At 39.6% G+C, this 26281-nt stretch overlaps 1 protein-coding gene and 1 non-coding gene across 3 annotated transcripts in view; one reads left to right on the forward strand and one right to left on the reverse strand.

Moving 5' to 3' along the window:
* The window catches only part of CLDN10 (claudin 10), a 135177-nt gene that overhangs the window by 31113 nt on the left and 77783 nt on the right, over positions 1 to 26281 (reverse strand). The window lies entirely within an intron of this gene.
* On the forward strand, positions 5340 to 5446 carry LOC121477203. Its single transcript, XR_005984134.1, has one exon. It is a non-coding gene; the product is annotated as a U6 spliceosomal RNA (small nuclear RNA).

Consider the following 26281-nt stretch of genomic DNA (forward strand, 5'->3'; position numbering starts at 1 on the left):
TGAAGTTTCCTAAAATTCAAAATTGCACAAATTTTGGTTTTGTACTTTATTTCTTTGACAGTCTCTTCTTCCTCATGGTAGGTACTCACTAAAGTTATTGATTCTTTTTTTCCCAAGACAAAACCCTGAGTCAGTTTTGACATGCAAAAAAGTATAATATTGTGACTCTGAAGACTCAAGCAGTTCCTAATTTATCAGTTGGTTGGTTATAAATTTCATTGGACCCAAAAGCTCATTGTTTGTTTCAAAGAAAGGACTATGAAGAATGGTGTGGTGTTTTAGAGCAGGCCCTGAACATTTATTTAACAGATTATATAACTTTCCCTCTTGTACTTAAAAAAATCCATAAGCCCAGGGAGACCTGGGTGTTTCAGTCAATTGAGCAGCTGACTTTTGATTTCGGCTCAGGTCATGATTTCAGGGTCTTGAGATTGAACCCCTCATCAGGCTCCACATTCAGTAGGGCATCTGCTTGTGAGTTCTCTCTCCCCCTCTCTCCCTCTGCTCCTCCCCACTCCCACCCCCAGCTCATGCAGACTCTCTCTAAAATAAGTAAATAAGTAAACCTTTTTTTTTAAAAAAAAAAATCCATAACCAAGATCACCATTGCAACATAATTTCCAGAGGAAATAAATTCAGAATTCCAACTTGGAACTCCAAGAAAGACTTTCTCTCTCTCTGCTGCATCACCAGACCAGAATCTTTGGGGGTAGCTCTGGTTGTGATTTTTTCCAAAGCTTCTAATGTATAACCAGGCTGAGAACCACAAGTCTGACTCATTGAGATGCATATATATGCATATACACTGTTAATTTAGTAAAGCAGATGGTGTGCATTACAAAGAGAAAGACTATTCATCTCTTGGCTGAAAACTTTGAAAAACAAAATTCTTTTACTGTAGAAACTATAGCCCACAATCTCAACTTCAAAGGGGTTGAAAAGACCTCAAACAGTCCATAAATTAAAACCTGGATGGCAGCGCTATTAGCTCCTTCGCCAGCTAAAACAGGCTAGGGTCGTCACGCCTGTGGATTTGATTCATTTCTTTCACTTTTATCCTTTGTCCATTCTATGAGGTTGGACAACCTAAACTCTTTCTTCCCTGGCACATCCTGCATAATTGCCAAAGAGTTATATTTTAGAGCCCACAAGTCCCTGACCAAGATGAAAATGTTAACTTCCTCTAATACCTAAAGAATATTATGTAGTGAATCAAGCATTTATTTTATTTTGTTATTATTTTTAAGGATTTTATTTATTCATGAGGGACATGGAGAAAGAGGCAGAGACACAGGCAGAGTGAGAAGCAGGCTCTTTGTGTGGAACCAGATGTGGAACTTGAACCCAGGACCCTGGGATCATGACCTGAGCCAAAGGCAGATGCTCAATTACTGAACCACCCAGGTGCCCCTCAAGCATTTATTTAAAACGTCTTATAAGTATTTCAAACCTGTTTAGTCAGAATAAACCTAAATACAGTACAGACAACAACATAATGCCACATAAGAATATTCAGAAAATGAAAATGGATTGAATAGAGATTTTTATTTAAATCTCTAAATAAATGGCCTGTTTTGCTTTAAGATTATAGAGTCCCAAATATCCTTTGCAGGTAATCTGCAAACCCATTTACAGAGTACCTTTCCGCTGATAAACGCTTCCTTATTTAGGATCCAGTTCACTGAAATTTTTAATGTAATTATTCGTGACAGTCTGTTCTTAATTGGAATACAAAGTGAATACGGCTCAAAAGTTACTTCTCCAAATTACTCAAAGTAACATCTGAATTAAGGATAATTTGGTCTTTACAAAAAGCTGTAGATGATTTCCAATATGAAACCTACTAATTAATCTATAAATTAATAAATTTGACATGGAGACATCTAATGTCCTGAAAAATATTCTGAACCTTTCCATTTTGAGAACTAAACCACTGAGATTAGCACTGAAAGTTATTTCCTTGGCATTATTATGATTATTAAGGAAAAATAGAGATCCCCCTTCCCCCCAGGGTTGTTCAATAGGAGTGAAACCAGTTTAGCTGACTGAACAGGAGATTTGCAGAAATTCTTGAGATTCAACTCACCTGCCAAACAACACAGGTGTGCCTTTTAACAACTCAAGGATTTTCTAGGCATCAAATTTGGTTTCAGTATATATTAGCTCCTTCCTAGAGTCCAGGGAGGTGGATGCTGTTAATCAGGTGGGAAGAAACTACAGTCCTGATAAATATGGTATTAACTTAAAAAAAAAAAAAACTGCCCAGGAGCCAAATATTGTTACACCTTGTTAGAGAAGACATTAATGTCAATACTAACAGAGTGAAACAGCATATCTGGTTCTTCCTTCCATTTCCCCTAAGACTCTCAGTACCTTAATGCCCTACACTAATTCTATGATATTTGTAATCTCCTTAGCATGAAAGCTACAGTGATAGGAGTATTACAGGAATGAACACTTGTGCTTATCACTGCATCACTAACCATATATTTATGTGTCTGTTTATATATATATATATATGTAATTTTTCTGCACAGTATGAGGAAACCATGTTTAATTTGGCATTTGGTATCCTCTGAGGCTGTACTGCATCTGAATGTTTTGATGGTTGGTGAAGTTGGTGACATGTATCTTGTGCATTTGTTTTTCCTGCATTACATTTAAAATGCATTCATTCCCAATTCTGAGGTATCTTAGGGCCATCTAAATTCCTCTTGAGCCCCTGGACCGGGAAGCTCCCAGCTGTCTTGGTGCATACCCCTCCAGACTGAAACGACTCTCACTCGGGGATGCTGGAAACTTCCAGTGTTTGCAGATGGGTTGCTTGTATTTTGCTGGTCAGTTAGCATCTCATGGGTCCTAATAAAACCTACCTGGCTCAGATTGGGCAGCAAGTAAATCTGTGTATTTTGGGCAAGTCCTGTTTTGTTTTTTGTTTTTTTCTGGCTTGCAGCTTCCTCATTTTTTAAATGAAGGAGTTGTGCTAGATGGTCTCCAATACAACTTTGGAGTCTGAAAGTCTCTGAGTGATTCCTAATGAACTTGACAAGCCACAGACCAAGTGAACAAGGAGAGAAGAGAGGCAAGAGTTTTCCTTTGGTGGACTCCCTGCTTTCTTTTCTATCAACCATCTCCTGCCATTGGTCTCCTTCGGTTCCTATATTGAAAGGGCTCTATGTGTATGGGTGTGTGTGTTGGGGGGGGGGGGGGGCATGAGGATAATGTTATTTTATTTTCAATTTCTATTGTTTATTTAAAAATGTGATAAAGCAAGGTAGTTCAATTCACTAATGAAGAAGAGTGATGTAGGGGACCTAGGGCAGACAAGGAAATAGGCAAGAGAAACAAAGGGTTGAGTAGCATGGCCAACAAAGAGGAGAGAAACCAGGAAGCCAGAGGGGGATTGGTCCAAGGGTAAGAAATGGGGTCAGGGAATGTCCAAAGAGAAGTGTGCAACAGTGGGAAATATAACCAGATGATAGTTAAAGGTAAGAAGTGTCGGATGGGCTATATGACAGAATAAAGGTAACAGAAATGTAGAGGTGGGGACCGGGTGACCCCCTCCAGTGGCCAGGAAGAGGAAGGTTGTAGTGAAAAAGGAGATGGGGAGTATGGGGGAAAGTGGAGAATTGCATCCATGGCCCTCACCTTCCCACATGAGTGTGTGTAAGGGCGGGAAGCAGAACATTCCAGTGACCATTACACTGAAGACACTATACCCTCTCTGTGGTCCTCAGAATGGAGCTGGTGAGAATTTACTCCATAGTACTCAGGAGCACCATGTTGACTGTTTGGCTCACTTCATGGGAGACATTATTGGAAGTTTACAATGAATTCTTTGGAGGTCAAAATTGCAAATTCTTATGGAAACATACCCAGAAGGAAATAATTAATGATGAATTCTTTCAAAATGTAGGGTTTCCCCTATTTTTATCTGTATGGGTACCTATGTATGGGTACCTATGTAAAATGTGTATGGGTACCTTTTAAGAACCAGTCACCCATTTAATAACCCCATGGAGTGGGTTCTGTTTTCGTTCCATTGTAGAGATGAGGAAACCAAAACACAGAGAGGTGAAGTCACTTGCTCTAGGACATGGTGGAAGCAGAGTTTAGTCCTGGAGTCACACTCTATTGCACTACATTGCCTCTTACCAACACAACTCTGTAGTTGTGTATTCCATCAATATATCCTTGGTATATGACCAAATACACACACACACACACACACACACAATGAATTAAAACAATTCTAGCTAATTTGTATTGATCTTTATTCTTCAGGAGAATGGCTTTTATAATCAGAAGTATTTGAACAGGATGCCAAATTTCCTTATTTAATTTCATTGTGCGATTAAGTCTTGTAATAGATGAACTGGAGTTCATGAATCTACTGTTTAACAATATCTCAGGTGATGCTGATTCACTGTATCACAGTTGGGGTCTGGAACACTTCTTAAAATGTATGTGTTTGTGTGTAGACATATGTATGTATATATATGTACCCATACACACACACATTATATAAAGTTCATTAGAGTACTCTGTTAGTTCTGTTTTTTCCATGCCTTGAGTCCTGTAGTATGCTCTCAGCCAGTTAGAATTTAATGAGCACCCAGCCTTTTCTCTTACTATCCTGAATGGGATGTCTTCTGTGGTGTATTTACCTTGCTGCCTACTTTCTTGTATTTTGTTTTCTGATAAAGTTTTGGCACACATTAGCTAACAAAAAGTGTGCTACAATAAAACAACAGGGGGCACCTGGGTGGCTCAGTCAGTTAAGCTTCTGCCTTCAGCTCAGATTATGCTCAGAAGGTTCTGGGGTGGAGCCAAGTATAGGGCTCCCTGCTCAGTGTGGAGTCTGCTTCTCACTCTGCCTCTGCCCCTACTTGTGCTGTTTTGCTCACTCTCTGTCAAATAGATAGATAAATAATTAATGGAAAAGTGTTGCATTCAGATGTAAAATGCAAGACTTTCCCCCCCTTTTTCACTAGGTACTTCTGGGTTGTTTCTGGAGCAGCAGTATCCCACAGCAGGGCAGGATGGATCTTGTTTTTGCATATCCTCACAATACTTGTTCTAACTATATAATTATTATATTACTTTAAAACCCAAATTTCTCCCATCTCCAAAGTTCATGTGATTATATTTAAATGATATCTTTGTCTTTCAGATTCTGAGGGCATTTAAAGATATGTTTTTAAAGACAGAAAATATAAATACTGAAAAGTTCCAGGGGCACCTGGCTGGCTCAAGCAGAAGGGCATGCAACTCTTGATCTTGGGGTCATAAGTTCAAGCCCATCATGGGTATAGAGATTACTTAAATAAAACGTTTAAGTGCTTACTTCAGCAGCACAAATCATAAAATTGGAAGGATACAGAGAAGATAAACATGGCCCCTGCATAAGGACGACATACTAATTCGTGAAGCATTCCGTATTTAAAAAAAAAAAACAACCCACAGCCATTAAAAGAAAAGTTCCAGACATTATCCACAGTTACAAGATAAGTCATTATCTGAATATTTTGGGGTCCGTTACTATTTGTTGTTGTTGTGCTTCACTGACCTCCTCTTATCTGATTATGAACGAAAAGCAGGTGGAAAGAGAAGTTTGGAGTATTGCACTGACATATCAGAGAAGTAGCTATGTGTGTGTGTATCAAAGAAATAAAGAGATGGAAGTCAAAGGAAAACAAGAGTGACAAGTAGTAACAAAGGAAGATGTTCTCTATCTTTTTCAAAGATTTATTTATTTTAGAGAGAGGGGGTACAGAGGGAAAGAGTCTCAAGCAAGACTCCCTGAAGTCCCCACAATGTGGGGTTCAACCCCACAACCCTGAGATAATGACCTGAGCCGAAATCAAGAGTTGGACACTCAACTGACTGAGCCACCCAGGTGCCCTGGATGTTTTTCTCTTTATAAAACATTGATTGGGAGGGAAAGATAAGGGTAGGTGATGATGAAGAGGCTTTTTCAGATGAGCTTGTATGTATGTGTGGAATGAGAAGAGATGCAGGACCACAGACCAACTTCTGCCTCACTGGGCCGCTTCAGCCCTTTCTCTCAGGTATAGAGATTTATAGCATTGGAGAGCTAATGCATCTAAAGAGCAGTAGTTCATATTTGGGCAAATGAGGAAAAGGGAGAGCACAATGACTGAATTAAGGATTAGTGCCATATTAGCACGACCAGTTCCCTCTTTATTTTTTTTCCTTTAGAGCCAATTGTCCAAGTTTTGGAAAAGAAACTTGTAGCCAGCTTAAGAAGTGAGGACTTACCACCATGAGATGCTCAAATAGCCCATATGGGTTCACTCAATTCTTGCTTCTATTCTGAGCACAGTATTATTCCTTCATGGAAATGATCCAAAAGGTACTTACTGGGGGGCTATTGGGCTCTAGACATCCTTTCCCATGTTGTAGATAAGGTGAACAAAATAGAACAAAATCTCCACCCACATAGAGCTTACCTTCTGCTGGAAGAGACAAGAATAAGGCAAGAGGAATGGTTAGTCTATCAGAAGATGTATGCTAAGGAGAAAGAAATTAAGCCAGTAGGGAGTGGGGGTGTTCTACCCAACTGTGTGTTGGTGGGGAGATTGGTTTTTAAACTTTAGGTGGCCAGAGGAGCCTTCCCTGGGAAGATGACTTTGGAGTAGAGACCTGAAAGAAAGAACTAGCCATGTGGCTAGTTTTCTGGGAGCACTCCCAAAGTGGGAAACACATCTGACTTGTCTTAGCCACACTGGAGGGGCCAGTGTGGCTGGAGCAGAGGAGATGAAGGAAAACATAGTGGAAGATAATAACAGAGAGGGAAGAGGATCTGTGTATGTGGCCCTGTATGCCCATGTGTGTGTCTGAGTGTCTCTGCATGTGCTTATCTGTGTGTTCATGTGTCTTTATGGGTCTGAGTGTGTCCATGCATCTTTATGTGTTTGAGGGTATATATATGTGTGGGGTGCACATATGTGTCAGCAGTCAGTGGAGGGCTCTGTAAGTCCTAACATTGACTTTGGCTTTTACTCTGACCACAATGGGGAGACACTGGCAGGTTTTCTGAGAAGAGGTATCCAATTTAGGTTTTGGGATCACTCAGAATAGGGAGGTGAGTTTAGGAACAAGGATACCAGCTGGGATGCTAGCCCCACGATCTAGCTGAATGACAGTGGTGGCTCTGATGAAGCTGGTAGAAGTGCAGTGGTGAGAGATGGTCAGATTTTGCATTTGGGATCTCTTTTGAGGGTAGAACTGACAAGATTTGCTAATGACTGGCTGTCAAGTATGAGGGGGAAAGAGAAGCCAAGGAAGACATCAGGGTTTTGGCCTCAGCCACTGGAAGGGTAGAGTTGTTTCCTGCCTTGAGGAAAACTCTAGATGATCGGGTTTAGGGGTAGAAATGAGAGTTCAGGGCAGCCTGGGTGGCTCAGTGGTTTAGCGCCGCCTTCAGCCCAGGGTGTGATCCTGGAGACCTGGGATAGAGTCCCACATTGGGCTCCCTGCATGGAGTCTGCTTCTCCCTCTGCCTATGTCTCTGCCTCTCTCTGTGTCTCATGAATAAATAAAATCTTAAAAAAAAAAAGAAAGAAAAAGAAAAAAGAAATGAGAGTTCAGCTTTAGACACCTTGAGTTAGAATGCCCAGTAGACCTCCAGGAGGAAGAGCCAAGTAGGCAGTTGTATCTACAAGTCCAGAGTTCAGGGCACAGCTTCAAGCTTAAAAAGTATGCTCTGGAGCCATCTGTGGTCAGGTGGCATTTCAACCATGAAGCTAGCCCAATCCTCTCAGGCGGAGGATAGATGGGAAAGACATATTTTAGGAGTTGAGGATAATCCGACAAAAGAGATTGGGAAGGCACAGCCATCCAGGTGGGAGAAGACCCAGGGCAGACTCTGGAAGCCCCATGAATAAATTTTTTTGAAGAAGTGGCGTGATTAATAGTGTCACATACTGCTGAGGGGACAAGCAGATGACAAACTGAAGGAGGAAGACCTCCTTGACAGAGTGGTTCTGTGGAGACGGTGGTGCACGCACCAGATGGGAGTAGGGTCAGTGGAGGATAGGAGGGGAGCAGGAAAGGTAAGCAGCTCCTTAAAGAGGAGAGAAACGGTGGCCGGGGCTAGAAGGAGAGTGCATCATGGGGCACATGGGTAGCTCAGTGGTTGAGTGGCTGCTGCCTTTGCTTCAGGGAATGATCCTGGAATTGAGTCCCACATCAGACTCCCCGTGGGGAGCTTGCCTCTCTTCTGCCTGTGTCTCTGCCTCTCTGTGTCTCTCATGAATGAATAAATAAAATCTTTTTTTAAAAAAGGTAAATTTGAAAAATTACCAAGTTTACTGCAGAAGAAAAAATCTGAACAACAACAGTTTTACTATTTAGAAGTTGAAAACTGTCATATTTAATACAGGCTCTCCTCAATGATATATCTGTGCTGATAAAATACTTATGAGTATATTACTAGGAGGTTTTTGTTTCAGGTTCATGCAGAGTCATCTTTATAAATGACTTTTGAATGGTAACATGAAAAGAAAGGAATAGAACTGTATGCTGATAATACAGTAGACAGACACACCTCTTTTCGTGGTTCAAAGCAATAGCTGTTTCTATGTTTGATTTAAGGTTTGTAAAGAATTAATAAAAAGATCTAAAGAACAAAGTTGATGTCATGTTTTGCCTGCGATTATTACAAACTGCCACACCTCTAGGATTTGAGACATAAATCTTTCTGACAAACAAATATGACCTAAGTCAACTACTTTGCCACCATACAATTCCTCCACATATGTAATCCTATAGAGTTAAGCAATGTTTTGTTTTCTAATCAAAACATTATGTGAAAGATTATATTGTAATTTTTTGACACAGTAAATAAAGCAGCAAATGAAATTTGGTTAAGAAAACTGAATGATATTCTCTTTGTTAGTTTCTGGATTTTATGTACTATAGAGGAGAAATGCAATAAAATACCATTATCTTCATGTTAATTTCCAAATAAGATGGGTAGGAGCAAATAAATTAAAGCCCCAATGTTACAGAACTGTGTATACAGTATTATGGGCATTTGATAAATAGTCATTGAATTTAATTTATTGGTCAAAAAGGATGACTTACAATTATCAGATGGAATGCTAAGCATACTCTCAAAAACTCTGTAAATGTATACATTTTTATTCTTTCAAGTACATAATCTTTAAATGAAGAGAAAGTCCTATTCTTTCAAATTTTAATCTTGTAACAAATATGGGGCCTTAGTTTACACTTCAAATGATCAAATTAATCCTCAAAGAATTGCTCTTTTAGTCTCTTAAAACCCATTTGTATATACATATATAAATAATTTATTTGTCACTAAGAATTTTTTTCTATAGATGGTTTGGGATCACACAATATGAATTTAGGAAAATGTAGGTTTTTTCATTTGTTTTGCTGTTTTTGTTTTAGTAATTTCTACATCCGACATGGAGCTCAAACTCACAACCCTGAGATCAAGAGTCACATACCTGGGGTGCCTGGCTGGCTTAGTCTGCAGAGCATGTGACTCTTGATCTCAGGGTTCTAAATTCAAGCCCCACATTGAACTTAAAACCTTGCTTAAAAATTAAAAAACTGGAAAAAAAAAAAATTAAAAAACTGGGATCCCTGGGTGGCGCAGCGGTTTAGCGCCTGCCTTTGGCCCAGGGTGCAATCCTGGAGACCCGGGATCGAATCTCACATCGGGCTCCCGGTGCATGGAGCCTGCTTCTCCCTCTGCCTGTGTCTGCCTCTCTCTCTCTCTCTCTCTCTCTCTCTCTCTCTGTGTGTGTGTGACTAATAAATAAAAATTTAAAAAAATTAAAAAACTAAAAAAATAATAAAAGAAATAAATAAAAATTAAAAAATCTTGGGTGGCTCAGTCCATTAAGCATCAGCATTTGCCTGGGATGGAGCCCTGCATCAGGCTCCCTGCTCAGTGGGGAGTCTGCTTGTCCCTCTTTGCTCTCCCTGCTTGTGCTCTCTTTCTCTCTCTCTCTGTGTAAAATAAAATCTTAAAAAACCCTGACTTTTAAAGTATATACATTCATATTCTAAATCAAATAATCCTTGTATATGTGAAATAATGGAGTTTGAATACAATCACCTCCTCCTGCCCTAATTCCTATTAGTAGCAAACAGAATATCATTTTTATGTATAAAAAATAGTCAATGCAGCATTGGAAGGGTTATTTTGTTTTGTCTTGTTTTTATCATTACACTTGAGAGCAATGTTTGGAAATAAATAGCCGTGGACTGGCATTTACAGGACCTGGCATCCAGTTCTGGTTCTGTCAGTATTTTGTTCATTTACGTTTACCTTGGCCCATTGTGAATGGGTTGAAGAGGTTCTGTAGAGTTGCGCCTGGCTCTAAACCGAAGGAGGAAATAAAAAATTCAGTAGAATATTGTTTCCTCCTCCCCTTCAGTGTCGACAAAGGGAAAACAAGAAGGAATGGAAAAGACAATGGAATAGAGGAATAGGAGAGAAAGAAGGATTCAAACGAACACAAATGACTAGAGTGTGACGCAATCGTGGTCCACATTGGGAACCGGCAGGAGAGTTAGAATCACCGAGAAACCTTCCTCACCATTCCAGAGATTTACCCTTCATTCTCGTATTTCGCTTACATTTGCTAATCCTTACCCCAGCTGCCCTACTCCTTCCTACTTATGGTCTCTTGCTTATATTTGCCTCTTTTAACTGGAAGCAAAGAACAGTAGCCTACAGCCTGGTCTTTCCAAATTCCTCCCTGTCCCCAAGTGTTAGGAAAGGCAGAGTGAGTTTCAGTTTTATGGGCAAACAGCCTGATTCCCTTCAATCTATTCTAGGGCATAGTGTCAATGTTTATTCTCATGGCTGGAATTAAACAATTTGTAGAAGGTCCCACAGCAGGTTAATGCTGGAGCCAGGTTTATCATGCACAGCTGCTGAGTTCTCATTGTGCATGTGTGGCCACAGGGCCACAAGGTTGTTCCATGTGGTATTCCAAATCTCACACTTGTCAACTGCAAGTAACTTCCTATGCCCGTGGTTGTGAGCAAGTTTCATTAAACATAACAAATTCAAAAGAGCCTAAGTGTCAAAACCTCTAAGCATTATTTTAAAAAAAAATTGAGAGAAAACCTCCAAACTTTATTTTTTTTATTTTATAACCTCCAAACTTTAAAAGGACTGCATAGTTATTTAAGTTCTAAACAGTGTCATAGGTAGTAAATGGATATTGTCAGTGTCCACGAAAGAAGCAATATGCCAAAAAAAAAAAAAAAGCAACATGCCAACAAACATGGAATTTAACTAAATTACTCAAGCTCTTAAGTTAGAGGTTTGATGATATTTTTATAGGTAACAAAAGAAGCCAACTTTAAGAAATAATATCATTTCTCATTCAAGAGCACTAGCCAACACCTAATTTTTGTTCAGCTTTTTCTAATATTTTCAAATATGCCATGTGTTTCCTATCTAATCCAGACTAATAACTGAGAGGTAGTCTTTTGTAACTTGATATATATCCTTCTGGATTTCAGTGGTAGACAGTTCTTAAAGGTAAATGTCTTTTTTGTTGTTTTTAAATATTTTATTTAAATATTCATGAGAGACACAGAGAAAGAGGCAGAGACATAGACAGAGGGAGAAGCAGGCTCCCCATGTGGGACTCAATCCCAGGACATGGGGATCATGACCTGAGCTGAAGGCAGACAACTACTGAGCCACCCAGGCTCCCCAAAGGTAAATGTTTGTTAAAGGATCAAGATTATCCTTTGAAAGCTGAATAAGAACCAAAAGAATCGTTAAGCATTTAAGCTCGAAATAATGAGCATCTTGTTATTTTCAGTTTTCCTTAAAAAAAAAAAAGTGTGTAAGTGTTGTCATGACAATATTCTGGAAAGGTAGAAAATATAACATCAATAAGAAATTAAGCTTTTATTACCCATTTACCTTTATATATTTTTACACCTTTATGTAATGCAACAGCCTTCTTCTGGATGCACACTTATGACTGAAATAATTTTTAAACTTTTATTATAAAATTAGATTTTTTTAAACAAATTGATTTCAGCATATGAGTTTTATATCAGTGAATGTGGGATGCCTTTTAGAGTCATATACCAACTGGGAAATGGTCACTTCAGAGAAGACATATTGAAAAAATGCTGTATTCCCAAATGTTTCAATATAAATATTGAATGGAAAAACAGATTCAAAATCCAGTCCTATCACCAGCCCCCTCAGGCTCTCTTCTGTATTGTTGTAGGCTGTGTTTGTGTCTTTGACTCCTTCATACCTTCCACTCTGACATAGCTGTCCTTAAACATTTTTGGTGGTTGATTGATGTGGTTTCTATTATTGAAAAGCAAGAGAAAGTTTCAGATATGTAACAAAATTTGGCATCATTCAGCAAGTTGAGTATTTAAAAAACATCTTTTTGGTGGAGGCTATAGAGAATGAAATCTAAGGGGGGTAAGGGTGTTGCCATAAGGGGTACAACAGAACAAGGATGTTGGCTATAGCAGGGGCAAAGAAAAGGAGGGGTCATGGGCTCCCCGAATCCAGAAAAGAACTGTGATCTGGACTGTGCCCTAAAGAAGAGATTAGATATGAGATTCACAAAAAGAGGAAGCTGGACGAGATGCAGCATGGGAATCTCCAGGTGAGTATACATATCAACCTTGTCATTGGATGATGTGCATAATGAAGGAAGTTTTGGCCAGACACAAGCAGAACTCAATGTGATAAATTATAACTCTGATCATATAAGAAGAGTAGGTATGAGCACTTGGTAATTCTTAGAAATAATTTAGCAATGGGTCTTAGATTTATAATTAAATGAAAACTGGAAATAATGCTTGGTTCTTGTTGTCATGTTGGTTCCTTATCCACATGCAGTTCTTCTTGGCAAGGTCATTGGTGCATAAATAGGGACCATGAATTTAGATTTTGCTCTCATTTTGTGTTACTTGCATGTTGTCACTGGAAGATATAGTTGTTTGGGTCCTCATTAGTAGTCCTCAGTGTCCAATCAATTCACAAAAAAAGTTTCATTGATTCTCTACTCATAGTTGGTTTCATTTTGAGGGCTGGATCCAATCCAAATGGTGAGGTTTCCCCAAACACATGTTCATTGGTACCTCCACCAGCAGATTACCAGTTAGGTACTATAGAGAAGCTGTATTTTCTATAACTGTAGAAGCAAGAGTAAGCTAATAAATGCATGGGATTTTCAGATTTGGAAGCACCATCTGGGGAGTGAAGTTCTGCCTTAATCTATACATCTCAGGTACAGAATTTGGCTAAGTGGATTTCTGTTAAACTGTGAACTTTAGCACACCTTTGCTATATCACTTCCCTGAGAAAATATATCCAAGTCATGGTGAGATTCAACCTAAAGTAAGAACTGAGGTCAGAACTCACATTATCCCCTCCATTCAGCAGTCATAGGGCTTCTTGTATGTGAGAACAGCTATACATACTGAGTATTTAAAATATGAACATTCCAGCTGTGATCAAAACAAAACAAGACAAAACAAAAACCTCCTGATTAGCTATTAACCACTCACAAACAAGGTCTGAACTGTATTACTTCCCTAATTGTTCTTTGAACCATGGTAAAATGGAAACACCCTAAAATTAGAAGATTGCAAACAAACTGGGTTTTTTAAAATCCCACTTAATGTTTAATTTTAAAATGCCTATCTTAATTTGATTTGGCTACCCAAAATAGAAAAATGTTGGCTCCAACTTAGTCTGGCTCTTCTCTGAAACTACTCTTGAAGATGCAAAAGACTCTTAATTAGCACCCGCACAATGGGATTTAATTCATATGCATATGCCACAGAAATAATGTTTCTGCATTAAATTACAGCAGCTGTGAAATTTAACTACTACTAGGAGCCAGCGAATTTTGTGATATATATATTTCATGAGAAATCTGCGCCCTCTTTTGGATAAAAATTGTCAAGACAGTTAAATGTGAACAACAACAAAAAAGTACTCAATGGCTTAAAAATAAACACAGTCTTGTTTTAAAGACCGTGGGAAAGAAAGAGAAAGAACAGATGTTAAAGACATGGTAAAAACAATATTAGCAGAGCTGCAAGGCAAAGATTTTGCACTGCAAGGCAAAAATGGCTATATGAAGAAACCAGAGCTAAGAATCCATAGTTTCTTTTTTAAATCAAAATGTGTCAGGCATTTTGCCCTATGTTAAATTACAAAGTAATGTTCATTACCATCAGTCTTCTCTAGAAAACAGTGGCAAGCATTTATCTTCCTCCTGAGACTACAATATTTGTATGGGTAGGGACAAATAATTCTTTGGGTGATCTTTCTGCCTGGATGAAGCAGAGCTCAAGGAGTTGTTTCTTTCAGATTTAGAGAAATATACAAATATATTTAAAGAGACCATGGGGGAGGAGAGATTTTGAAAATTGTTCATTTTTCTTTTTTTCAACCAAACATCTCAGTGGAGTTGTCTGTTGTCATGATCTCTCTCCACCATCCCATTGACTTCTCAAGCCAGTGCAATCCAGTTTCCTACTTTTCTCTCTCCAGTGAAACACCACAAGCCAAGAGGACAAGTAGCTTCATGCTATGCGATTCAGTAGATATTCTCATTCCTTACGTTGCTTGACCTTTCTGCACATTTTGACACAGATGCCCAATTCTTCCTTTGTGAAATACTTTCTTCCTTTGGTCTCTATGACTCTCTTCTCACTTCTGTTTCTCTGCCTATCCATGGTTCTTCGTCTATCTCCTGCTTATCAGCTGGCATCCCCAGCATTCCCTTTTCATGTCACACCCTTTCTCTAGGCAAACTAGTGGCTTCAAAATAGAATTCCCTGACCCAGTCCTGACTCCCAGTCCCTGTTGAACACCTTTCTCTTGGGAGCTCATAGGGACTGCAAACTTACTGTGTCCAAAATCAAATCTCTGCTTCCCACCTCCCTCTTCTCCCTTCAAATATTCTCTGTCCCAACTCATGGATGATATTTGTCTACCACTCTCTCCAGCAAGTCATGATTTTTTTTGATTATTTTTTTAAGGATTTATTTATCTGAGAAAGAGGGGGAAGGAGGGGCGGGCAGTGCTCGATCTCACAGCCTGAGATCATGACCTAAGCCAAAATCAAGAGCCAGACACTTAACCAACTGAGGCACCCAGGCACCCCAGTCATGATTCATTATGAGTCCTGATGGACCCCTCACCTCTCTGTACTCCACATCACCCCATCTGGTTGACTCTATTCCTAAACCAGCTCTTGAATCATTCTCACCTCTCCAAGCCCACATTACTCTTCTTGATTCTGGCCTTCATCACCTCTTCTATGACTATCACAGTGGCTTCCTAAATGGTCTCCCTGCCTCTCATCTCATCCCTCAAAGCCATCTACCATGTGAATCCCCAGGTGGACTTTCCTAAAAGATAAATCTGATGGTTTCTTTTTTAAAGCCCTTTACTGGTTCTCTAGCACCCACAGTATGAAATCCATGTATTTTATCATGACATACAACACACCCCAGGATCTGCTGCCCATTTCCTGCCACACCTGACTTTGGATACTCACTCTGTTGGGATTATACCCAAACCACTTCACAGTGTTCCTGTGCCCAGATTGCCTTGTTTTCTTAATCTCTGTAGAGAATGGCTTTTCATTAACTTTTTAAGATTTTATTTATTTATTCATGAGAGACACACACACGGGGCGGGGCGGGGGGTGGCGGGCAGAGACACAGGCAGAGGGAGAAGCAGGCTCTATGCAGGAGCCTAACGTGGGACTCGGTCCCGGGTCTCCAGGATCACACCCTAGGCTGAAGGCGGCGCTAAACCGCTGAGCCACCTGGGCTGCCCTCATTAACTTTTTAAACAAAACAGCCCCCCTCCCCCGCCAAAAAAAAAAAAAAACCCAAAAAGACAAAACAAAACAAAACAAAACAAAAAACAAACTCTTTCCTCTTTCAGCAGGCCAGGTGTGAGAGCTACTCTCCATTCTTCTTGGTAGTATGCTTCCATTGTTGCATCTAGTACACAGAATTGAAGTTTTTACCTATTTTTCCACTGGACAGTAAGCTATTTGAGAGTAAACATAGAATCTGATTCATCCTCACTGTGGTTTTTATTGTAACCATATTGGCTACCATTCTTTGAATGCCAAGAGAAAAAAAACATAAGGTTTGAAAATATTAAGTGAACTACTCAAAGCCATGTACCCAGTTAGTTGCAGCATTGTGACTTAATCCTGGGTTTTTTAGGTCTAAAATCTGTGCTCTTTTTAAAATAATGCACTACAGATTGAAGGTTTCCTGGTAATACTGCTAGTACCAATAATAAGTATTATATTATCATGAATCAAGAATTCTACTAAATGCTATATATAAATGATCAGTTTCTGAAGAACTGAGAGGTCAATTCAACAATTTGATATAAGTAGTTCTTTTTAAAAATTTTACTGGGATGCCTGGGTGGCTCAGTGGTTGAGCATCTGCCTTTCAGCTCAGGGCGTGATCCCGGGATCTGGGATCGAGTTCCACATCTGGGTCCCTATAAGGAGCCTGCTTCTCCCTCTGTGTCTCTGCCTCTCTCTCTCTCCCTCTCTCTATGTGTCTCTCATGAATAAATAAATCTTTAAAAGAAAATTTACTGAAGACATTCATAAGTTTGACATAAATTTGACAGTATAAACAGGTAGACCAGATGACCCAAAATCTCCTTTCCAACCAAAGATTCTGTACTCTATAAATATTTTCCTTCTTTTGGCTTAAAAAACGTCTTTCATAAATTTTTTTTTATTAATATGGTATCCTGGCGGTAACTCATATGGTTGTAACAATATGGGTATTTTTTTCCCTTTCCTATAGAGAGAGAAAAAAAAAAAAGAAACCCAACAGTTTCTATGTGTTTTCCTATGTTACCTCCTATATAACAGATGCTGTGAATTGCTAAGGATATGATTGGAATTAAAAAGGAAATACAATTTATTTGTCATAGAGTTTAAAATCCAGCAGAGATTACACATTACTCAAATGATCCCTCCAGTGACCATATAATTATGAGCTGTTTCAAATGCTCACGAATAAAGGACTACAGTACTCTGAAGCTGTAGAAGAACCTGATCTATGCTGTGTCAGGGAGAATGTCTCTGAGGAAGTGAGCTGGGTCTGAGGCTTGATGAATGAGGTGGAATGCTCAGGTGTGGTGTAGGAGGAGAGCCCTGCCAAAACAGCCAGCAGTCTGCATAGGGATTTGTAGGTAGGAGGAGGTCAGAGGGAGGTGAGTGTGGAGGGAGGGGTCACGCTGGGGCTAGCCATCAGCACTGCTGGGCCCTGTGTATTTATCCTTCACCTGAATTTCCCCATACACCTGAACTTTGCTCCATTCTTTGGGGCTACCCAAAGACAGTGTGGCCCATGCAGGTAAGATCTAGGTCTTCCATGTCTCTGTGTCTCATAGGGTGTACAGATTGTGAATGCTCAATGAATACTTCTTAATTTATTTGACCTAAGGTTCTTCCCTTCTACCTTCTTCTAGCTCTATAACTGGAAGACACTCAAAAATACCAACCTGATTTTTTAATGGATTAAGCAAATTAAAAATAGTCTCAGCAATAAACAATTCTGCAAAATGGTATTAGGAAAGTAGTGCATCTAAAGATCCCTAGAAGACCAATTCTTTCTCTTAAAATCTTTCCTCTACATTTTCTTATGAAAAGGTATAAATATATAGCAACGTTGAAAGAATTTTATAGTGAACATTCATTGCTATGGATTGAATTATGTCCCCTCCTAAAATTTATGTGTTGAGGCCCTTATATTCAATGTGACTATATTTGGAGAAAGGGCTTTTAGGTGGTAATTAAGGTTAAAGAGGTCATAAGAGTGGGCTAAGTATGATAGAATCGGTGGCCTTATAAGAAGAGGAAGGGTGGGCAACCCAGGTGGCTTAGCGGTTTAGTGCTGTCTTCAGCCCAGGGTGTGATCCTGGAGACCCAGGATTGAGTCCTATGTTGGGCTTCCTGCATGGAGCCTGCTTTGTCTTTGCCTCTCTGTTTCTCTCATGAATAAATAAATAAAATCTTAAAAAAAAAGAAAAAAGAAAAAGAAGAAGAGGAAGAGCAAGTTCTCTCTCTCATGTAAGCACACAGTGAGAAGATGGCCATCAGTAACCCAAGGAGAGAACAACCCTCAGACACTGATCATGCTGGCACCTGATCTTGGACTTCCAGCCTCCAGAACTGTAAGAAAATTTATGGTTGTTTAAGTTACCCATCTATAGTATTTTCTTATGGCAGCCCAGGCTGATTCATATACCTATATATTGGAGCCACCATCTAGATTCTACCATTAACATTTTACTTACATCTCTCACTATGGTTATTGATTTTTTTAAAGATTTTATTTATTTATTCATGATAGAGAGAGAGAGGCAGAGACACAGGCAGAGGGAGAAGCAGGCTCCATGCAGGGAGCCCCACATGGGACTCAATCCCGGGTCTCCAGGATCATGCCCTGGGCTGAAGACAGGAGCTAAACCGCTGAACCACCCAGGGATCCCCCTGGTTACTGAGTTTTGTGACCAGTTTAAAACAACTTGGCCTACCTCCATGTCATAAGAATGTGCCCCTATAATTTCTTCTAAAGCTTTAGGGTTTAAGCTGTTATATTTAAGCTGATGATGTACCTCTAATTAATGTTGTGTTTGGTGTGAGTTAGGGGTCAGGGCTCATTTTTCCACACTCTCCAGGTATTTTGGTACCATGTTTAAATTTCCATTAAACTGGGGACACCTGGTGGCTCTGCCTTCTGTGGTTGAGCATCTGCCTTTGGCTCAGGTCATGATCCCAGATTCCTGCAATTGCAGGCTCTCCATGGGGAGCCTTCTTCTCCCTCTGCCTGTGTCTCTGCCTCTCCCTGTGTGTCTCTCATGAATAAATAAAATTTTAAAATTCCCATTAGATCGTGTTGGTGCCTTTGCTGGAAATCAAATGCAAGTATGTGCAAGTCTATCTTTTTAAAAAGTATGTCAGTATAGAGCAGTTGATATCCAGAGTTTCTTTCTTAAGGATTATCTCCTTATTTAACCTTTATACACCATACTCTGCATGAGAATTTCATAAGGAGTATATAATGGATTCTAATAGCCTATTAGAAAAAATGAGAACTTGTAACTTTTAAGTATGAATCAGCTTCTCTTTCAAGGATTTTACATTCATATTGATAATTGAATATATTAGAATCCTTTATTTGAAAATGGAGACCTTGAAAGTACAAAATAAAAAACTATGTTACTACTATTATATCCTAATTTGAAATTCATCATTTTAATAAAGACCCATTTCCTCATAATGTAGTCTAAAGTGGTTGAATGACAAGGCATGCTTCTGGAAAGACTTTAGTATACAAACTTAGATAAGTGACTTCCTTCCTTCATTTATTTATTTTGTTTTTGTAAAGAAAGAAATATGAAACAGAAGAAAAAAGAAAACTATCTATGGGGACCAATGTTAACTAGATTTGTAGCAATAATTTCACTCTTGAATAAATGCAGTGGCTAGGGGTGCCAATTCCTGTGACTCAAAAGTCTGCTTATAACTTCTGATTCCTGAAAAACTTAATAGTCTGCTGTTGTCAGGAAATCTTACTGATAATATAACAGTCAATTAACATATTTTGTATGTTATATACATTATATACTGTATTCTTACAAAATAAGCTAGAGAAAAGAAAACATTATTAAGAGAATCATAAGGGGACACCTGGGTGCTCAGTCAGTTAAGCATCCAACTCTTGGTTGGTTTCCACCTGGGTCACTATCTCAGGGTCCTGGCATCAAGCTCCACGTCAGGCTCCACCCTCAGCATGGAGTCTGCTTTAGTTTCTCTCCCTCTGCCCCTCCCTCCCCTCACGTGCTCTCTCTCTAAAATCAGTCAATCAATCCTAAAAAAAAAAAAATCATAGGGACACCTGGGTGGCTCAGTAGTTGAGCATCTGCCTTTGACTCAGGGCATGATCCTGGAGTCCCAGGATTGAGTCCCACATCAGGCTTCCTGCATGGAGCTTGCTTCTCCCTCTGCCTGTGTCTCTCCCTCTCTCTGTGTGTCTCTCAATGAATAAACAAAATCTTAAAAATAAAACAAAATTCAAAAGAATCATAAGGGAGGGAAAAGACACTTATGGTACTATACTGTACTTATTGAAAAATATCTGCATATATGTGGACCTACACAGTTTAAACCCATCCATGCTGCTCAAGGGTTGATTATATTTACAAATATTGAATCATGGGATCCCTGGGTGGCGCAGCGGTTTGGTGCCTGCCTTTGGCCCAGGGCGCAATCCTGGAGACCCGGGATCGAATCCCACGTCGGGCTCCCGGTGCATGGAGCCTGCTTCTCCCTCTGCCTGTGTCTCTGCCTCTCTCTCTCTCTCTCTGTGTGACTATCATAAATAAAAAAAAAAAATATTGAATCATTATGTTGTACACCTGAAACTAGTATAATGTTATATGTAAAATAGAGCTCAATTAAAAAAGTAGAAAGAGGGGTGCCTGGATGGCTCAGTCGGTTAAGCATCTGCCTTTGGCTCAGGTCATAATCCCCGGGTCCTGGGATCAAACCCTGCTTCGGGCTTCTTGCTCAGAAGGAAGCCTGCTTCTCCCTCTCCCTGTGTCTGGTGCTCCCCCTACATGTTCTCTCTGTCAAATAAATAAATCTTAAGAAAGAAGGAAATAAAAGTTGTTTTTAGATTGTTCCTACAATACGGTGTTGTAAAGATTAGTGAATTTCAGGGAAACACTTTTTTTTTTTTTTTAGATTTTATTTATTTATTCATGAGGGACACAGAGAGGGGCAGAGACACAGGCAGAGGGAGAAACAGGCGCCATGCAGGGAGCCTGATGCAGAACTCGATTCCGGGACTCCAGGACCACGCCCTGGGCTGAAGGCAGGCACTAAACCGCTGAGCCACCCAGGGATCCCAGGGAAACACTTTAGTAGAACATATAGACAAGACAGTCAAAAAATATATGGTATGAGATCGTTGATAAACACAAGGCGTTTTCATTGAACATCTTCGGTAGCAGGTATTCCTCCTGGTGTAAAGCTTATAACCAGTGTATTAACATTCTCCTTAATGTGATTTGGAGTTTGGTCTCTGCACTAAAGGAGGTAGCAAGAAACAAACTACTCCTTTAGATGGACTACACTTGGATAGGTGAGAGGAACAATGGATGTCAGTCTCAGGGCCTCTGCTAAGCCTGCCAACCCAGGTGAATTTACCTGCTCTTGACTCCGGTAATTCAATAGCTTCTTTCCTTCCGGTAGGGATTGCCTGGCCACTTACAGCCTGCTATGAGTCTTTGTCCCATGCCACTCAAATGTTGTGGTTTAAACACAAAGAATTTTAACATCCTTCACATCCCAAAATAAACAGCAGCTCTGGAAATGTCATAGGGCTTTTGCTGCACAGGAAATGGATTTAAATAATTCATAGGGCATTATGAAAACTTTCTGATGCCCCCTCTTCCCTCTAGTTTCAAGAATAAGCAAGTATGAGTGTTTGGAAATGTGAACCGAATAACGAACTTTCTAGTTGGTGATAGTGTGCATTAAAAATCATTATATGAATGTAGCCTGGTGTTTTAGTATCTGAAACTTATATACTCTGAGTATATATATATATATATATATTTAAGTATAACAAGCTCAGTGTTTTAAACAATAGAAGTGACCTTCCAAAACAATTATATTGGATTTGACTCTAGGATAATTTGCTACGATTATTAAAAGCAGTACCAAATGATCAGATCTAATAAGCTAGTCATGAGGGACAGCAGTCTTTTGCTAAACCAAGAAACATGTTAAATAGAAAAATATTGAAACAAATAATAGAATAGAATCCTAATTGTATCTATTATTTGTATATCAGCCCTGGGTCCAACCTGAGATTTCTGCACAATTCATGCAGAGAAGTAGGGAAAGAAAAAAAAGATTAGCAGTGTCCTACAAAAGACTTTTGGGGAATGGAAAAGGACCACTCGCGCATGAATGCTGCCTCATGAAGCCAAAAACAATAAGAGTTACAGGAAAGTCAGGTGTCTAAATTATTCCAGCCTGGAGGCAGGCTCACCTAAATGCTAAGAACTCTACTGCGAGGGACTAGGTCCCTATGCCCTTGACAATATCAAAAAAATAACATGTTAATAAGGCTAATGGTTCTTAACAATTCCTTTCAAGTCCTGTTTTCTATGTAACATGGCACATTCTTTGAGAAGAAGCGTGTTTATTCACTTCAATTAGTTGGAAATCTCACTTGCCATGGAAGAAATATTTCAGGAGCTCTGAGGAAAACATTCCTAATCGTTGGAAAAGAAAGTACCTCTGACTAACTGGGTGAAGAAATAAATCCATATGCAAAGCAAGAAGAGATTGTAATAGCATCTACTGAATTTTCTTCTCCTGATTATTTTGACTGTTTTTCAGTTAGGAACATATGGATAATAGCATGGGTCTATGTGATCATAGTCACACAAAAATATGTTAGAAAACACTAGGTGTGGGCAGTCATATCTCACTGAACCAACCAGTTCCACATTCAAGAAGAAAAAAATCTTTGTTTCCAGCTTTGTTTCAAAAAGAAATGAAACATGCCAATGGCCATCAATCAGCCATGTATGTTGGCACCTTTTCTAATTCTCTGAACAATCAATTCATGCTATGTTCAAGCTCTAGAGATCAGTCTGTGTGGTGTCTTAATGACCTAGCTAATTCCTCTCTGAGTTACCAACTTGTTGAATGAGCCTTTTTTTTCCTTGCCAACTACCCATTTAATAAAATGGCCTATTAATGCAGTTAAATCTCATTGATTGATTTTGCTATGGTGTGTGTTCTTGTTTCTGCCGCCATGACCTCCACACTTGGCTGGTGGGGACATGCTCCCTTTCCTTAGAGTTAGCTTCATATCAATTTGACTGTCAGTCCCTTGGAAGAAGCAAATCATCATATTTATTTCTATTCAGGGGTGACTCGGTGGCTCAGTTGGTTAAGTGTCTGCCCTTGGCTCAGATGATGATCCCAGGACCCTAGGATAGAGCCCCACATTGGGCTCCCTGCTCACTGGGGAGCCTGCTTCTCTTCCTCTGCTCCTCTCTCTGCTCATGCATTCTCTGTCAAGCAAATAAAATCTTTTTAAAAAGTTTATTTCTGGGACATCTGTGTGGCTCAGTGGTTGAGCATCTGCCTTTAGCTCAGGTCATGACCCTGGGGTCCTGGGATCAAGTCCCCCATTAGGCTCCCCGCAGGGAGCCTGCTTCTCCCTCTATGTCTCTGCCTCTATTTATTCACGAGAGACGTAGAGAAAATATTTAAAATAAATAAATTTTATTTCTATTTGTTCTTACTCATTATCAATATGTTATTTGAATGTTATTTTTTACTTAAAAAATTTTTTTAAAGATTTATTTATTCATGAGAGAGACAGAAAGAGAGAGAGGCAGAGACACAGGCAGAGGGAGAAGCAGGCTCCATGCAGGGACTCCAATGTGGGACTCAATCCCGGGACTCCAGGATTAGGCCATGGGCCAAAGGCAGGCACTAAACTGCTGAGCCACCCAGGGATCCCCTGAATGTAATTTTTTAGCAGATGGTTCATTCATCTAGCTCTTGGCTTCTTTTAGCTGATACCCTTTTTTGCTTGTACTGTATGTGAAAACCAAGAAATATTTGACACCAAAATATTTGACTCACTTGCATTATAAACAGTCACATAGGGGGAAAAAAAAGATTTTGAACAAAGTATGCAAATAAGTACTTCACGTACCCTCCAAACATACCTTTAGATCATAGTACTTGATGACAGAATCAGAAAATCTCCATGTTGCCACTGAACTTAGAAGTCAGTAGCTCAGCATATATTCAATCCAACTATAGCTTATGGGCAAAAATCTTCCCTTACAAACACCACATTCCTCTTAGGGTGAAAGGCTGTAATTGGTACTGGATGAAGATGTGCTTTGACTTTGGATACACAGAATTGTGCATGGCTGTAGGGTGATACACATTTGCCACAGACTGGCTGTTTTAGATTAGCACTTGAAACAACAAGGTAGACTGCTGGATAAAGATGATAGACATACATATTTACATTTGCTTCCTTCTGAAACTCCACTAAAAAGTTAACAAGGGTGCGTGGGTGGCTCAGTTGGTTAAGCTCTGACTCGGCTTTGGGTCAGGTGCAGCCCCATGTCAAGCTCCATGCTCAGTAGGGGGTCTGCTTGAGGATTCTCTTGTTCCCCTTCTGCCCCTCCCCCACTCTTTCTCAAATCTTTTTTTAAAATGGTAGTAAACAGACTTTTAAAAAATTGCATAAAACCGGGCAGCCCGGGTGGCTCAGCAGTTTAAGCACCGCCTTCAGCCCAGTGTGTGATCCTGGAGACCCAGGATGGGGTCCCACGTCGGGCTCCCTGCATGGAGCCTGCTTCCCTCTGCCTGTGTCTCTGCCTCTCTCTCTCTCTTTCTCTCATGAATGAATAAATAAAATTTAAAAAAAATAAAAAATTGCATAAAACCAACAAGACCGAAGAGGTGGTAGACGAAACAAGAACATAAAATTTTGGAAACTGGAAATAAGATCCACAAATAAGCTGCCTAACAGAGCTGAGAGGGTTAAATCTTAAGCTGGCAGTGAGGAAAGCCAAGAAACAACCCAAATTGTATTGTAGAACTGCCCCAATTAGAAGTCCCAGGCATCTTTGGAAGGAGACAGATGTGGGGCTAAAAACAGGAGGAGTAGTTGAAAGTCTATTTAGAAGAAATTTGACACTCATTTTCTACTCAATCCTACTCAAAGGCTAAATGCAAATGGAGTATGGGATAGTACAGGTACCCAAAGGTAGATGCAGGTTGTCTAGCCAATATTCAGTAAGTTATTCTACAGTCAACAACAACCCAAGAACCTCAGTTGTTTTCAACAATAAAGGTTTATTTCTTGCTCACATTATATGTCACTTTGGATCAACAGACAACTCACAGTATCAAAGAAAATATGTGCAAATCTGATAAGGGTCCAGTATCCAGAATATATTAAGAACACTTACAACATGATAATAAAAAGATAAATAACTCAAGTTAGAAATGTACGAAGGACTTAGATAGATATTTCTCCAAAGATAAATGACCAATAAACACACAAAATGATGCTTGACACCATTAGTCATTAGGAAACGCAAATCAAAACCACAACGAGATACCATTTCATACCCACTAAAAATGGTTGTAATAAAAAAATGGAAAATAGTAAGTATTGGTAAGGATGTGGATTTATTATAATTTTCATGCATGGCTGCTGAGAACCTAAAATGAGGCAGCCACTGTATAAAATAGTATGACAGTCCCCTGAAAAGTTAAACATAGAATTACTGTATGACCCCTCAGTTCTTCTGTTAGGAATATACTCAAGAGAACAGAGAACATGTTCATACAAAAACTTGTATACAAATGCTCTTAGCAAATTATTCATAATAGCCAAATGGTGGATACAACCCAAATGTCCACCAACTGATGAATGTAGAGACAACATGTGGTATTGGGAAATTCGGAAGAAATGAAATTATTGTTATTCACAGATAACATGACTATCAGTATAGAAAATCCAAGAGAAGGCACTTGAGTGGCTCAGTGGTTGATAATTTGCCTTTGGCTTGTGATCCCAGAGTCCTGGGATCGAGTCCTGCATCCAGCTCCCCACAGGGAGACTGCTTCTCCCTCTGCCTATGTCTCTGCTTCTGTGTCTTTCATGAATAAATACATAAAATCTTTAAAAAAAAGAAAAGAAAATCCAAGAGAACCTACAGATAAACTATCAATGCTAATAGGAGTGTTAAACAAGTTTGTTGAAAAAAAAAAAAAAACAAGTTTGTTGAATCCAAAGTCAACATAGAAAAATTAAATTTCTGGGATCCCTGGGTGGTGCAGCGGTTTGGCGCCTGCCTTTGACTCAGGGCGCGATCCTGGAGACCCGGGATCGAATCCCACGTCAGGCTCCCGGTGCATGGAGCCTGTTTCTCACTCTGCCTGTGTCTCTGCCTCTCTCTCTCTCTCTGTGACTATCATAAATAAATAAAAAATTATAAAAAAAAAAAAAGAAAGAAAAATTAAATTTCTATGTAAATGCAGCTAACAGTTAAAAAATGTTTCTTTTCAGGGCACCTGGGTGGCTCAATCAGTTAAGCATCTGTCTTTGGCTCAGGTCCTGATTCCAGGGTCCTGGGATGGAGCCCCTC

This window comes from Vulpes lagopus, chromosome 16 (assembly GCF_018345385.1).
Source record: "Vulpes lagopus strain Blue_001 chromosome 16, ASM1834538v1, whole genome shotgun sequence".
Taxonomy (NCBI): domain Eukaryota; kingdom Metazoa; phylum Chordata; class Mammalia; order Carnivora; family Canidae; genus Vulpes; species Vulpes lagopus.